At 39.0% G+C, this 16,535-nt stretch overlaps 1 protein-coding gene across 5 annotated transcripts in view; it reads right to left on the bottom strand.

The window, feature by feature from the left end:
* The window catches only part of PHF21A (PHD finger protein 21A), a 311,929-nt gene extending 296,253 nt beyond the window's left edge, over window positions 1–15,676 (bottom strand). For 2 of the 5 annotated variants that reach the window (XM_060263349.1, XM_060263350.1), the window contains exon 1: window positions 15,071–15,644. The gene's annotated coding sequence lies outside the window, so the exon portion shown is untranslated. Of the gene's footprint in view, window positions 1–15,070 lie in introns of all 5 variants that reach the window. The other 3 variants (XM_060263354.1, XM_060263353.1, XM_060263351.1) reach the window with 3 other exon arrangements.
* Between the last annotated feature and the right edge of the window lie 859 nt (window positions 15,677–16,535).

The following is a 16,535-nucleotide window of genomic DNA, read 5'->3' as shown; positions in this document are numbered from 1 at the left end:
CTAAAACCAGAGTGGCAGAAAGTTTCTCTTGACACTTCTTTTGTCCCTTCTCCTACTCAGCATGAATGCCTGTCCATGGGTAGCCAGTACAGAAGGGGGCAAAACCTTCCTTTTCAGCTGTTTTTCTTTTTTTCCCTTTTTTTTTTTAAAAAAAAGCAGAATATATCTCTAAAGAATGTTCAAATTAAGTGATTATAGAATTTGTTCTTTAAATGTTCTTGATACAGCTCTAGGAAAATATTAGCATTGCACAAAGAGGGAGAGAGCAATATACACTTGCATGGATACTTCAATATGGGGGCCTTATTTCTGAAAAATAAACAATATTTCACAATATGCCCCCCAGCAAATATTTGCTTTAAATGGAGAGTAACCTGAGGCAAAGCATCATGTGCAGATAGTTTACAGAAGTTGAAACTGCCAATTCTTATGCAAGTGGACAAAAATGTTTTACAGCTTCATGGTCTTGAGCTCTTCTCTACTGCCAGTACAGCAGTGTTGCACCTACACTCTTCCTCAAATAGGCATTAATTTGCCAGAGGCAAGAGAATATTTGTTCACAGCCAGAACTTGATTGGGATATTGTACCAACAGTACATAAACTGTGGAATTTATGGAAAGGTGTTTTCAGTCCTTCAAGAAGACTTGGTTCATTGTGACAGTTTGTGTTTCTCTCATTCATACCTCTGCGAAGCTCATAAAAAACAGACTAAGTTATGCTAAGTTAAGTTCATCCACATCATACAGGGAAATCCTTGAAAATGTATACTTTTTCACTGGATCAAGAGAATACTGGCACTCAGAATTTAAAGCAATAACCCATTCAAAACATTTGCTTTGTCTGCAAATGTTTTAAAGTTCACTAACTGTGTGCACAACCATATAAAGAAACACTTGGGGTCAGATCCATCAGAGTGAGTAGAAAGAGCTCATGCAAATTCACAGTGCACACACATACATTTGCACAGCTACAGCAAACCTCAAACCAAGCTTGAAGTAATCCTCATTGTATGGTGTTTTGTTCATGAACATATATAAACTCCATTCATTTGTCCGTCCACAAGATCAAACCCCTTAACTCTCAAATTAGTATCAATTTTTTACATACTCTACTTGCTGTGTTTACCTTGCTGTGTTTACCTGTTAGAGTCATGCATCCAGTCATGCAATACAAAGATATAAGGATTTATGCTTTCTTTAAAGGTGGCATTTTTTTGCCAATTCCCTCTACCCTTGCAAACCACCATTATGCCTATTTTGGCCACCAGGAACAAAGTTTCAGAGGATCACTAACAGTAGAAAGGGGACTGCTGATTTTCCCTCTGAAATCCCTTTAATTCTTTGGATACAGGCCAATGAATTCACTTTTCTTTAGTTGCCATTCTGATGGGAATCTTCTATAAGAATCTGAACAGCCATAATTTTGTGCAAAGCCTCCTGATCCCTCAGATATTGCAGTTTAATCAAAGAATTAACAAATATGCTTGCCATTAACAAAAAACTGATTTCTGCAAGTAATATCACTAAAAAGATTCAGGAAAAAGACAGAAAGGCCAAACACACAATTTAGAATGCCATAAGCTACACCTCTTTTCAAAATTCAATTCACTACTGATTATATTCAGAAACAATTATAGAAGTGTTGATTTAACAGCTTAGCAAGATGCAATCTGATGTACCCCCCACAAGAGTCGGACAAATTTTTCAATTCAGTAATTCTACTCTGTTTCTCCTTGCAGTTCAGTGAAACATGAACATACAAATGAGTGGGATACAAATACATACAGTTGTTGAAGTGGATTAAATAAATCTGCATCCACAATAATTAAGTTCAACCTTTGGTTGAAACCAACAGGTTATTTGGGTGGTCTCTTTCAGAAGCAGTGCCTGCAGTCCATTATAGGTTTGTGCTATCAGAACTGCTCTTTTTTTAGCAGGAGCTCCTCTACATATTAGGCCACGCCCCCCTGATGTAGCCATTCCTCCAAGAGCTTAGAAGGTTCTTAGAACGGGGCCGACTGTAAGCTCCAAGAGGATTGACTACAACAGGGGAACACGGCCTAATATGCAGAGGAGCTCCTGCTAGAAAAAGAGCCCTGGCTATCAGTGTTTGACAATTATACTAAAAAAGGTAAAGGTAGTCCCCTGTGCAAGCACCAGTTGTTTTCAACTTTTTACAGGGTGGTTTGCCATTGCCTTCCCCCCAGCAAGCTGGGTACTCATTTTACTGACCTCGGAAGGATGGAAGGCTGAGTCAACCTGGAGCCAGCTACCTGAACCAGCTTCTGCTGGGATCGAACTCAGGTCATGAGCAGAGGGCTCCGGCTGCAGTACTGCAGCGTTACCATTCTGTGCCATGGGGCTCTTATTACAATTATACTACACACATGCTAAAATATTTTTGTGTAGCTAATTTAAGTAGCATCCAGTGAATGAAATGGACAGAAACCAGTAAAATGTTCATATTACACTGCCATCATAGCAATAATAAAGGACTACTGAAATTTTTTTCTGCTTACATATGTCTTTAGTTTCATCAGCAATTAAAGCACCGGAAACAGTTTGAATTGAATTATGTTAATAGTTTGCATTATAAGGCAAATTATCTATTTTAGAGACTGTACTCTTAAGATTTTGTTTTGCAACTGTTCAAGAACATTTCTTCTGTTGTGTGTTTTACTTTCTTAATGGCCACACCACATTTTTTTTTGTTTAGCAGTAAACAAAAAATTTGTCTGCATCCTATACCTGTGCACTGAGCACTGACTTTCCAGAGCTCCTCACTATTTCTGGAGCCTTTCTGATCCCCAGAAAGATAATTCTTGAGGTCACAGGACCCTTGGAGAAGACCAGCTATGCAAGACAGGCAGCTACTGTAGAAAAAGGATATGACACCATTCCACCAATTGAGCTCTACTGATTTAAAGTTCTTCACACAGTTATCTGTGTGGGTCTCACAACCCCAGAGTGATCTTGCTAGAAGGCAGAAAGGATTGCGGGAATAGAAAAGTAACTGGGAAAACTTCTGCACAGGAATGGTAGGATACAGGCCAATTTTTACATATCTATATAATTTCTATAGTATTTAAATTTTGTGAGCAAAGCACAGGCAAAAATTATGCACTAGTAGGTCATTATATAGGCAAGAGATGCAAGACGATCCTTTGCAACTACTGTAATGGCATTCCCAGATGAAATGCTCTGGCTGCCAACTGAAGACAATAAAGCATTGCTAAACATACAGTTAACTATAAACCTATTTGTGGGGCATAAACCAGTTTGTGAGGCAAATTCTCCAATCAAAAATAATCTTAACAAATGCAGCCCATTTACTGTATTTAATATATCATCATAGGTCATGGAGGGAGAATTACATAGCTCTGACCTGGATTCTGTTATATATTCCTACTACAGTTTGAACAAGAACATAGAACTACCTCCCATATAAGATTATCATAAACCTGCTGAACTGTTCTATCATTCATAGAATCATAGAGTTGGAAAGGACCTCCAAGGCCATCTAGTCCAACCCCCTGCACACTGCAGGAAATTCAAAAATACCTCTCCCCCACACACATCTCCATTCTGTTCAACACAAAATATAATGATCATATTCCAGTGTACAATGTAAACTTTAAGAACTGAATTTTACAAAATTGTTCTGTATTAAACACCAGAAGTTTCTGACATCAAATAGCTATGTAAAGAAGGCCTATTCCTTCTTTACTTGCCATATACAAAAAGTAAATGATTGAATGGTATCCCAGAGTTGCATCTATGAAAATGAAAGGCCAACAGATGATCCACGGACCACTCCAAGATCATTTTATTCAACCACTTGAATAACTGAATTAAGATTAAGTTAAATGAGTTTATGTCAATCGGAACAATTTTTCTCAAATATTCCATACTTTATTAATTTAAAATTTCTCCTCTGTAAAGTTCACAGGATTTTTAGGGCAGCTAGCAATATATCAAATATAACATTTTTCACTACTGAACATTTAGAACCAAACTACAACCACCACTAGCCAGGTTGTCTGTACCTTAACACCATCTCTTTTTACAGTTTTCAACAGCTGAAAGATTAATTCACAACAAACATAAGTCCATCTGCTCAAATGCCAAAATCTGTAGCATATTTAAAAGAGAAAACAGAACTCACTTGATGGAACCTCTGGGAACGAAGGTTCCATGAGTTTGGTGTCACTATACCAAGAAGGCCCTATAATCTTAACCTTATACACCTTCAGACAGTGGGGGAATTTGAAGTAAGCCTCAACTTTGATCTTAGTGCATGCACAGGATCATACCAGAGACAGATTGTGAGCGCCCACTCTTGTAATTATCCTGAATGCCCTCAAACTTCTTAGTAAAACAGCTCCCCTTTATTTCATATGCAGAATTAGTGAAAGAATATGGTATAAGACGATCTAAATTTAAGGATGTTTGTATATACATACATCCAATTGAAGTATCACAATATATGACAATCTAATTAAATTTATTTAAATTCACTTAAATGTACTCCCCAGATACTTAATTGTAAGATCTTTCATCAATAAAATAATGCAAAATATTGATTTCTTTGTACAATAATGGAACAACAACTATGGAACAACTTCTCCTGAGAGGTACACCTGGCCCCCTCACTTTTTATCTTTAGCAGGCAACTGAAGGTGGTTCTATTTAGGACTGCATTTAATTAGAGCAGTCCAAAACTGTAATTTTAAGTTTTGGTTTTTATGATCTTATATAATCTATTTTATGTATTTTATTAGTAATGTAAACAATCTTAAGCTCCATAAGAGTCAGTGTGGTGTAATAGTTAAGAGCAATGGACTGTAACCCGATTTGTTTCCCCTCTCCTCCACATAAAGCCTGCTGGATGAGCTTGGGCCCAAACTCTCTCAGCCTTGCCTACCTCACATGGTGCCTGTTGTTGTGGGGAGAAGAAGGGAAGGTGATTGTATGTGAGCCACTTTGAGACTCCTTAGAGTAGAGAAACATAAGAACATAACAGAAGCCATGCTGGATCAGGCCAATGGCCCATCCAGTCCAACACTCTGTGTCACACAGTGGCCAAAAACACCAAGTGCCATCAGGAGGTATAAAACCAACTCTTCTAAAAGACCAACTATTCACATGAAAGAAAGGTGGCAAATGTTTTAAATAAATTAAATAATGCACATGCCATATGGTTCTATTGTGTCACATATGCTAATACATTGGTGAGCATATCTTGAGCCAAGAAGTTTTTCAAGCTAACTGTAAGAACATATTACAGTAGCCTAATTCTGGAATTTTATTAAAGGCACATATAATAATTGCCTGATTATATCATACCTCTTTATATGTTGTACATTCACCACTATACCATAAATAAGTGTGTGTGTTGTAACAACTGAGCACATAAATCCACCACTATGATGTCCTTACTACTAGATCAGAGGTGGCCAAACTTGCTTAACGTAACAGCCACACAGAATAAATGTCAGATGTTTGAGAGCCACAAGACATGAATATTACAAATGTGTCTTTATTAAAACTCTTAATACTTCGCAGAAAGATAAAATACATATGTGTGCACTTTACAACATGATCATGCTAGAAGGAAACTTTTTAAAAAAAGCAAAAGCTGGGATTATCAGTCCCCATAAAAAGAGTATAGGGAATGGTTAGGGATTTTTTGGTAGCAGTGGGAAAAGGAAACACACATGTGTCATATAAATCACTGTGCCATTTATATCATTATGCATCTCTTTTTGCCTTGACACCAAGGTTAGTAAATACAGCTCCTAGAAGAGCTATGAACCTAAGGGACCTGCCCTCTTTAATTCCATTCCTCCTTCCAGTAGAACAGCCTAAGGGGGGGGGGGGGGGAAGCACCTGAGACAAAGTGCAAAGTGTTACCACAGGCAAACCATTGGACACCACGACTTTGCCGCCACTTCTGCAGTTGATTCCGACCAACACAGCTACCCACCTGAATCACACCACTAAACGGTTATCAATAATATCGAATTTAACGGGATAGCCAAATATGCAGCTGTTTCTATTACAACCATATAAAGTCAATTCTGTCTCAATATGCTCGTTTACTACAAAATAAATTCTACTTTAAACCTCTGAAATGGCAACCATGCATGCAAAAGGTAGCACAGCGTAGCAATTTGCAGCTCTAATATCAGACATGTTCATAATTTTGCATTTAGAAAATTCAGAAGAATGATATCCTTTAAATACTATAAATTATCAAGTAGTACAATTTTATGATAAAATGTATTTTATAGCAATAAAATGTTTGTTGGTTCAGTATTAACTGCATTTCACTTTCTCCCCAAAATTTAATTTCCTGCAGAATTCTCCAGAAGTTTTACATTTCTAGTTGAGCACTGTATACTATGTTCACCATAACATGGATTACTTAAACACATAACAACATCTGTAAATTTATAATGCCCTGAAAAAATAAAATAGGTTACAGCGATTAGTGATAAGTTCTACAAGTAATTGCTTTCAACTGGCTATTCCCCTGAGCCTGAACATAAGAAAATTTTGCATTTAATATGCTGTAAGAATTTCCAAACTGCCTAGCTGATAGCTCTTTAAGCAGTTTGCTCAGAACGTCACAGCTACATCTATTTTAAAAATGCAGCCAAGCTATTTTATTCTGACTCTATGTTTTAGACCATTAAGACGCCATGCTTAAAAAAAATAGTTCACTTTTATCTAAGCAAGCTGTTTATATTACAAATAGGAAAAATTTCTACTAACTCCAAAGGGTACAGCATAAGCAGAATATATATACCCTCAAGCATGGCGTTATCAATAGACAATTTCTACAGCATTCTTCAACTTTAAAATTCTTGTTAGCCTCAAGAGTTATGTTAGAATATTTCTAAGTCACTTCCTCAGACTGACAAAATCCAAAGTTTTGCAAGTTTTTAATTTTTCATTTTAAGATGCTTGTAGCACTCTGCAAAGTAACAATATTTCTTTAAACTGATCTCCATAATAATCTCTGCTAAAGGCCAAATATCAAGAGGTAATTAAGAAAAGCACCGACACATTGCTTCTCTAATTTCATCATTTCATGTTGTAAATATGAAAAGCTGACCTGGATTTCCAAACATATATAATAACTGTCACAAATACATAGGCTAGGACTTGCCATCAATCACATTCATATCAATTATATGAAATGGTTAACTCACAGATCAAGCTGTATTTTAAATGAAGTTCTCCAATTCAAGAGCAACTTCACTATGGCATTTGATGAACAAGTTGCCTCCACTATTAACAGTTTTCCCTGGAAGAAGTTTCTTAGATTATGTGAATTTTAATGATCTCAGTGCACTCTTGCCTAAGTTGCTACAATAAACCATCATTTTTGAGAGATTCATGCAACCTCTGGCTTAATAACATCACCATCAATACCAAGTAGGAATCTGAGTTTTGTGTAACAAAAAGGCACAGGGCATAACTCAAAGGATATTTCAGTGAACACCTTCTAGAAGTGTTCGTTGAATTTCAGTTCAATAGATGAAAGGGAAATTCCCCTTAGCAAGCAATTTTAATGTTTCCATCAAAGACATGCTTGCTACATACTCCCAACTATTCATTTGAAATAACCTCTTCGTGGCTAATGAAGAATCTATATTAAAAACATGACACTTGTACCAGCATTCTATCACTGGTGGAAATATCAATATTTATACAACCATTTAGCAATAAAGAGAAAAAAACAAGGTTCCATAAAGTTTTGGGATATGAAAGGCACACAGCGCAATACTGTTTAAAACCACCAGAAAGACATTCTATTGCACTTCCCTCTGTAGGCAGCAGAAGTATTGATGAAGCCTGCAGATGCAGCAAACAGTATTGTCCATAAAAAGCCAAGACAGCTGTTGCCATGGCTACTATAAGTCAGTTTATCAGAAAAAAATTATTACAATTACTCAGAAGTTTGGGTTTAAAAGATACTAGGCTTGAATTGCTAATTAACTGAGAAGATCAACTATTATTTTGCATGCAAGTACATTGCTGTAGAGGAGCACATGGTTAACAATACTTGGATACGCAGCAGGAGGTAAAGAGGAAAAAGAAATCAATGTCTTTCTGCTACTGCTCCTTCTCTTCAAGTACTGACAGTTTGTGTTCTGTGCGCAGCCAAAACAAAACAACAGATACCCACCATGGCTTGTGTTTGAGAGCTTTTTCCTAGGCCTACTGACAAAGTCCAAAAACTGCTACCTAAGTGTTAAGTTTCAGCAAACTAGGCCTCATCCTCTTCAGTGCTCCATTTTAACACTTATGCATTTAGTATTTCCTCATTGTTTTATTGTTTAACAAAGATATTTTAAAGATCGATTCCAAATTCATGGAGGGTACAGCTATTTAAAGCAGGAAAAGGGTATTACTTTCATAATAAACATGTCATAATGAAGCTTTTCATCACTGAATGATGACAGCCAGGAAACATAAAATTTGGAGTTGGGAGGTGTCATATTTTTGCTCTTTTTCTCAGCTACCTCTTGATGTAACCTCTGTAGTGTTCTGAGGTGACATGTGTGTTACGTTGCCTCCTTGCCTTCCTTAGCATTCTATACGTATTTTTCCTACCACCAGAACCTCTTGTCTTAGAATTCTTACTTGGACATAAAGGACAGTATGGCTTAGTTATATACAGCAAAATAACAGAATGGTCAGCATGTGAGGGTGACACTAAGGCAAATGGTGATCCTTACTCTAAATAGAACAAAGTAGGAGTCAAGTGCACCTTTAAGACCAACAAAATTTTATTTAGAATGTAAGCTTTCTGTGCTCCAAGCACACTTCATCAGTGTGCCTGCAGCACATGAAAGCTTACGTTCTGAATAAAACTTTGTTGGTCTTAAATGTGCACTTGACTCCTACTTTGTTCTACTGCTTCAGACCAACACGACTGCCCACTTGGATCTACTTACTCTAAATAGTTAACGTATTTTCTCTTAAATATAGAGCTTATTTAGAAGTATAGCAGCTTAATGTAATAAGCATAATGGTTTCAGATAGCTGTTCTTGTTTCTCTGAAGTTCCTTAAAGAGACATAGTCACAAACGTTTATTTTCTTACTTGCCGGCAAGGCGCATAACTACCACATAGGCTTATTTTCTTCACTTGCCACCTAGGCTACTAATTTCCACATAAAACACAGATTTCTCTCACACTCTACAGCACTTCATTTAATTTCTTCCCTCCACACAAAACCTAACTGTCTCTCACACAAAGCTTCTCAGAACCAATCAGCGAACTCTATACACTCAAGGATACAGCCACCATCCAATCATAACATTCCAATCACCCATCCAACACCTCCCCCTTTCTTACTCTACAGACCTGCATTTTAAATCACAGCAACAAACATATAAAACTCCACACTAAAATCTAGAAATAAAACACAAAATATTTACATAGTGAAAATATCACAGGATGGGAAGTTGCCTAAACCTGAAACAAGTTTGCCACTAGTCTGTGTCAACAAAGTAACAGTGCCAAATACACATCAATAATGCAGAAAATAATGTAACATTGAATCTTGAATTTCACATACAGTTGAAAGTAATGCATGAGTAACTGAAAACAAAAAATTACATGTTTTTAATTAACTCTATTGTATAGATCAGGCACCTTTACTCATACAAGCTAGCATAGACATTTTGAACTCTATGGATTTCAGCTTTCATTTAAATATGAGATGGGTGCAGAATCTGGACAATGCAGTAGGCCTGGATCAGAACATAGATGTTATTAATACAGAAAATGAGTTATTAAATAACATCTCTAATTCAAACTTTCTACACACTTGGAATTGCCATACAGCCTTATTTTGGATATCTAGGAGACTTGAACAGATAAAGCAGTGCCGTAAGAGTTTGAAGTCTCTTTTTGGTTTGATTCATTTTATAAAACAGGGGTGGCTAAACTGCAGCTCAGGAGCCACATGCGGCTCTTTCAGACATATTGTATGGCTCTCAAAGCCCCCACCACTCCATCAGTCAGTTTGGAGAAGACATTTCTCTCTTTAAATCACTTCTCCAAGCCAAGCCAGCTGGCAGCTTGGAGAATGCATTTAAAGTTAAAGTTGCTCTCTTTCCATCTCTCTCTCCCTCATCTATTTTCCTTCCTTCCTTCTCTCAAACATCTGTCATTCATGTTTGCGGATACTACTCACCTAAGAACTGAAGTAATGACATCACACTACATACACACAAAATAGGTATTACACAGTCACTCTGACTCCTTGCCCGCCAATATCTATCTATATAGCATTCAAATAAAAGTGCAAGTCTATCATTGAGCACTATTTGGGACTGCACACAGTGGGGAAATGCACATGGCTTTCCACAATAAAAGAGCAGAGATCATATCTGTTCTACAAGATTCTCCTGGTTCTGTATAAAGCAACCAACTGCCACCTTATTTTCACAGTAGTGCTATGATGTCCGCTCTGTATATCAAAAATGTGTAAAACCATATACACCTCTAAAGTTCAATCACTTTTCTAATTTTTCAAAAAAATAATTTTAAATTTTCCATGCCACCTTTCCAACCAGCTCAGAGCCCCAAGGCTGTGAACATTTTGAACATTAAAAACAGTTAAAAATTTAAAAAGTATATAATTTATTTAAAACAAACATATGATGACAAACAGACAGGAAAGAGGGCTATAATAAGAGTTAGTAAGCAAATGGCAAACAAAAAACTCTTTAAACACCAGCAGAAAACAATAGAGATACTGGATAAGATTTTAAAAAGGCACATATACTTCAAAAACCATCAGCAGAATTCTTCTCTAGAAATTAATAGCCAAAGTACAATTCACCCAACAGCTGTGCACTAACACCTATACTCAATGGTAGACTGTAGTTTCATTCTAACTTAGGAGTTTTCAGGGGAGATCTTTAAAATAATTCCCTTCGTAATAATTCAAACTTTTTACCCTAGAAATATACAATGAAGCATTCCTAAAAACTTAAGATTCATCAAGAAATTCCAGTGACAAAGAAATTTTTATGACACTAAAGTAACTTGTCCCTTTATTGTTTTTCCATGGCAGGGAGTACAACCATTCTGAACAAACTCTTGTAGCTACTACAACTGTTTTCTCACTGCACACTAAATTGAAACAATATAACAGTGCAACTTTGTATTAGTACACAGAACCTAAATTTGACAAAGTGTAATCCTAGGCAGAGTTCCTGCAGTCTAAGCCAAATGAATTAATAAGATTATAGTGAAAAGTTCTGTGCATACACTCCTGGAAGTAAACCCTACAGAACACAAAAAAAGCAAATATGCATAGGATTGCTCTTTAAATTCCACAGTTCTTTAAACGCACTGTTTCACAGAACACGAAAAACAACAACCCCTTTATCAAGGTTCCACTGATTTAAATGGACAAATTCAGAATGTGCTCACCTCTCCCCCATTGAAATCAAAGGGTAACAGAATATGAATAAATTAATCTTAAACTGCGGTTGCCAGCAGGCTTGAAGAAAAATGTCCTGTCCTTGTAAAGAGGTAAAAGTAGTACTCTGTGCAAGCACCGAGTTCTTACCGACTCATGGGGGTAACATCACATCATGACATTCTTGGCAGACTTTTTGCAGGGTGGTTTGCCATTGCCATCCCCAGTCATCTACACTTTCCTTGCACCAGAGGTCTAACGTGAAAATGGGCAGCTGAAGTTTTTCACAGAAAGATAAACAATATCACCTGGAAATTAATATCCTGTTAAGCATCTATTAAAAGGACATATTTTTTCCCTCCAGGCAGTTGGTAACCTCATGGATCAAGCCCCAAACAGTTAACCTCACATTCAAAAACTTTGAATTATATTCAGTGCTAGAAAACAGCACTAACAAATTTGAAAGAATATGCATATTAATTGTAATTGCTTATAAAGAGAGCAAGTGACACACCTGAAGATAGAAACCAGTCAACACCAGCCCTTTCATTTGAGATTTCTTTTCAATATGATCTAGAAAACATGTCTCACCACTACCCCTAATATTTGTGCTTATGATGCAAAAGCACTCCTCCATGTACACTTAAATCTTACTGGCAGGACACAGCTTAAAGGAGAAGAAAAGCAGCCTGCCACCTAAGGAAGCTTCTGATTTGTTGATACTCTGCTTTGTAGACCAGAGTATAGAGGTAGTGAAATGCAACAGACCTCCAGAAGAGGATGCTCATTTATTAAAACAAGTATTTCTCCTAACATCTGGTACATATGGCAGGTGACATAAGGGTGGACTTTGCCCTTTATTTCCCCATAAACTCTCCAGTTACTTAAATTTACAGAAGTTACTATACTACTCACCAAGAATAAAACCACAAGTTTTTTAAAAAAATGGAAAATGACCAGTCACTCCAAGTACCACAGCAATATGTGTTTCTCACTCCTAATAGTTAACGCACTTGCTGTTATGGAACAGAACTGAATCTTAAACATGAAAGTTTTTCATTTCAGAAAACTGTTGATAAGTAAGTAAAATCTAATATTGAGATAAGACATTTAAGTGTAACATTTATTTTAGATATTCTCAAGTGACACTATTACCATAAACAGTACTAAAAGGTTCCCCCACAATCCTTCTGAAACTTAATCAATTGGACTTACTCCCATAAAACTCAGTGTACAAAGTACTACAAAAACTTAAAAGTTCTATTATTGTGTTTCTTGATGTACAAGTTCTTAGAATGAACAACAGTGGTGATTTGTTTTCCAATCTCAGAATTCCTATCAAATATCAGTATACTTAATAAAAGAATTAAAATGGAAAGTTGAGAGGTTTTTAAGCCATTAAATCCTAAAGTAAGTTGTTTAAAAGTATAAGTAACATGTACTGTAAAGGTTCAGAATCAACAGGGTTGCCTCAAGTAACCTCACACTTCAATGAGATCTAAAGTGGTTTATAATGCTGGTCTTCAGCTTCCTTCACCCCAAATATGTTCCATTTAAATGAAATATTCAAACTCAATTCTTCATTTTACTTTGCATGAGGTACAATTAAGACTGAATCATTCCCTGGTTCTACAGAGAACTAAAGACTGTCAGTTTTTGGCAAATGCAACATGGAAATACAAGAAATTAAGTTGCCCACAAAGTGAAACTAAACATCTAAATATTGCAAAACAAATTATACATTTGTTTGTTTACATTTTATTTATAAAATCAGAAGCACTAATATTAAACTGTTACTGCAAAACATTTTTACTTCAGACCAATTTGCAAGTAAGACTGTAACCCTAAATAATGTTTTTAGAAAGTCTTACTAAACTCTGTGGAACTGACTTCAGAGTAAACATGCTTTAGACTCCACAGTATTTGTTAAAAGTCTTGGTCTCTGATCTTCTGTTAACAACAGGGGAACAGCTCCTCCGCAAACATTACAGTTTTGCTGTGATTGACACTATCAAGCATACATGATTTTGAGCCCAACAGTTATCAATGAATAAAGTTTTGTTAACACTACTATTTCAAAACTGACCTACCTCAAACTAGAGACCTATTACTCAAAACTTCCATAAAGAGTTATACCCCTATTTGAAACACAGTTGAAGAACCCAGTAAATAAAGCAAAGGACACTGTCAAGAACATAGGTCTGAACATAGGCAATTTTAAAAACTGGTAACTTAAAAAAAGGGTAAGTTCACAAATCATACAGAGGGGAAGTTCATCACGTACAATACATAACACAGAAAAATATAGCCCCATGGCATAACCATATGGGGAGTATGCCCCACTGGTTTGCAAGTAAATCTGAATAACCTAGTTAAACATCTAAAACAAAGACTATTACAGAATGTAACTTCAATGCAATGGCATTCTCTCACACATCAAAACAATCACCTTGCTACCTCCCCCCACTTTAGTCTCTAAAAAGCACTCCCTGTAAATGTGTATTTGTATCCCAACCAGTGCAAGCCACATTCTATGACAGCTGAGTGAATAGTGTTGATCCAATTCACAACAATAAAAAGTCCAACAGTGCAGTCCTGAAAGCATCAACCATACTGCAAACGTGGTCAAGGAGAAAAAGAATCCCATCCGTAGCAAGGTTCAGAATAACAAAGAAGCAAACAGAGAGAAAAGTAACGAGATCCGCATGCACAACGGACTACACTAAATGGCATCCCACATACAATCCCACTCCTACTACATCGCACACAGAGAAATTGGAGGGGGGTGCATCTCCAGTCACTGCAAACATGTGCCAGAGTAGGAGTGTGAAATCCCAAAGGTGTCCTTGCACCGAGCTTTATGTCTGTGCAGAAAGGGCTGCCCCAGGATGAGAGGGGCAACAGAGACTTCAGAATAACAAGTTGCTGAAGAAACAGAATTTTTCCCAGCACTACTCGGGCCACCAAGACAAATTAAAGGCAAAGGGAAGAAGGGGGAGGGAAAAAAAACCGCCGCAGCAGCAGCTTTACTACGAATCCTCAATCATCAAAGCAGCATCATTTCTGAGATAATAAAACTTCCCCAGAAGCATTACGGGAGAAAAATCAACATGGGGGGGGGGGGGGGGGAGGAGAGAATGGCCTGGAAAAAAATAATCCTGAGGAACACCAGAAGGAATAGGAGAAATCTTTCTCTCCTCCCCTCTTCAAATGTGTCATCTCTCCCCCCCCCCCCAATGTGTCGTTTACCCCCCCCCTTCCGTTCCACCACTCCCTCCTCCTCCTCTCAGAAACTTACTTCAATCCTTACAGGTGACAGAGAAAGAACATGCCCTCTTCCCCGCATCCCTGGACTACACAGATCAGGGTGGGGAGAATTAAGCTGAAGTTGTTGCTCCTTATCTCCAAGTTGGCTCAGGAGTCTTACATGGTGGATTGCACCTCCCACCTATCCATCCTTAAAAAAAATATCTTCCCCAATAAACTCCCTGAGACAAAACGGGAGGGGGGAGGACTAACCCTACTCAAAGGGGAGGAGGGAGAGAGAAAAGAGAGAACAGAAAGAGAAAACAGGGAGGTGGTGGAGGAGGAGAGAATCCAAAAGGTGGGATACTACACCCTGCTGGTGGTGGTGATGTTGCTGCTGATGTCTGGTTGGGGTCCCCCTGGCAGGACCTCTCTTTGAGGGGAAAGGACTCCTCTTCATAGGGAGAAGGTGGTGCAGCTGCTCCTCTGGGCCTCCCTGTCCCCCTCTTCTTGGCTCCTCTCTCCTCCTCCTCCTCCTCCTCTCACTTTCTTTAATCTAAGCTGGGAGTGGAAGATGGTTGGTTGGTTGGTTGCTCCCTTTCCTCCTCCTCCTCCTCCTCCACCTCCTTTCCTCTTCTCTCTCTCCTCTGAGGGGTCCTTTTCCTTCCCCTGTCCCTGGGGGGCTCCTCCTGCAGCGGGAGGAGGGGACGGGCAGGAAGAAAGGAACGAAGCAGAAGAGGCGCAGGAGAAGAGAAACTGTGACACAAAAACAAGCCGAGAAGCTGAACTCTTCTTCAATCCCATTCACCCGGCCCGACCGCAGCACCCGCACGCCTGGATCACTCCGCCACCGGCCTCCCTTCTCTTAGCTTTGCTGTGCCTGGCCTGCCTGAGGCGCGCGCTCTCGAGTCGTTTGCTGCGCGGCCCCGACACAACTCTGGATCTCACTGCTACTCCGGCCGCTCTTCGGAGCGGAGAAGGAGAGGAGGAGGAGGAGACTAGGGAGTGACAAAAGCTAAACGGGAGGCGGGCTCCCCCCCCTTCACCCAGGCTCCCCACCCTCTCTCCCTGTGAATGAGGAAGGAGGGGTGGCCGGCCTCCTCGAGAAGAGGAGGGGGCGCCTCAAGGCTTCTCCTGAGGGACTACTTGACGTGTTGGTGCAGCGAATTTATTTCCCTTTGCCTAAGGAACGGGCTGTGCTGCGGTCCCCATTGCCTAGGGAAAAAACCCGGATGTAAAGTGAGTGAAACTAAAGTAGAGTGAAGTAGGGCAGCAAACTCTAGTAGAGCAGCAGTAGCAGCGGCGGGGGAGGGATCATGCACCAGGGCAGGCAGTGGCGACTGCGATAGGAGACCAGAAGCGCGAGCATCTTCTTTTCCCCTTTCCTAATGCGAGAGGCACTGCGCAGGAAGCGGATACACTGAGGAATGAGCAGAAACACAAGCAAGCATCCCCAGTTGCTCACCACCACCACCCCGCACACACACACACACCCCGCCCCAAGTGCAAAGGATTCTGCACAGTGCACAGGAAGCTAGCGTACCAGGGCAATCGCTTCCCACCGAAGCACATAGTAGTCAGAAAAACATTTCACCTTCTCCTCCCCCCCCCCCTTTGCAAAAGATTCTGCACAGGAAGTTGATGCACCAAGGGCAGGAGTAGAAGCATGAATAATCGCCCCAATGCAAGGGGCTTTGCACAGGAAGTTGAATGCACCAAAGCAGCAGCCACACAAGCATCCTTCGCCTAATGTAAGGGATTTTGCACAGGAAGCTGACATACTGGAGGAGGGAAAGGGGTGTGAGAAAGAAAAAGAATGATCATCATCCCAAAGCGA

This window comes from Heteronotia binoei, chromosome 21 (assembly GCF_032191835.1).
Source record: "Heteronotia binoei isolate CCM8104 ecotype False Entrance Well chromosome 21, APGP_CSIRO_Hbin_v1, whole genome shotgun sequence".
NCBI classification, from domain to species: domain Eukaryota; kingdom Metazoa; phylum Chordata; class Lepidosauria; order Squamata; family Gekkonidae; genus Heteronotia; species Heteronotia binoei.
The sequence above is the reverse complement of the archived record's forward strand: the minus strand, read 5'-3'. Positions and strand labels throughout refer to the sequence as shown.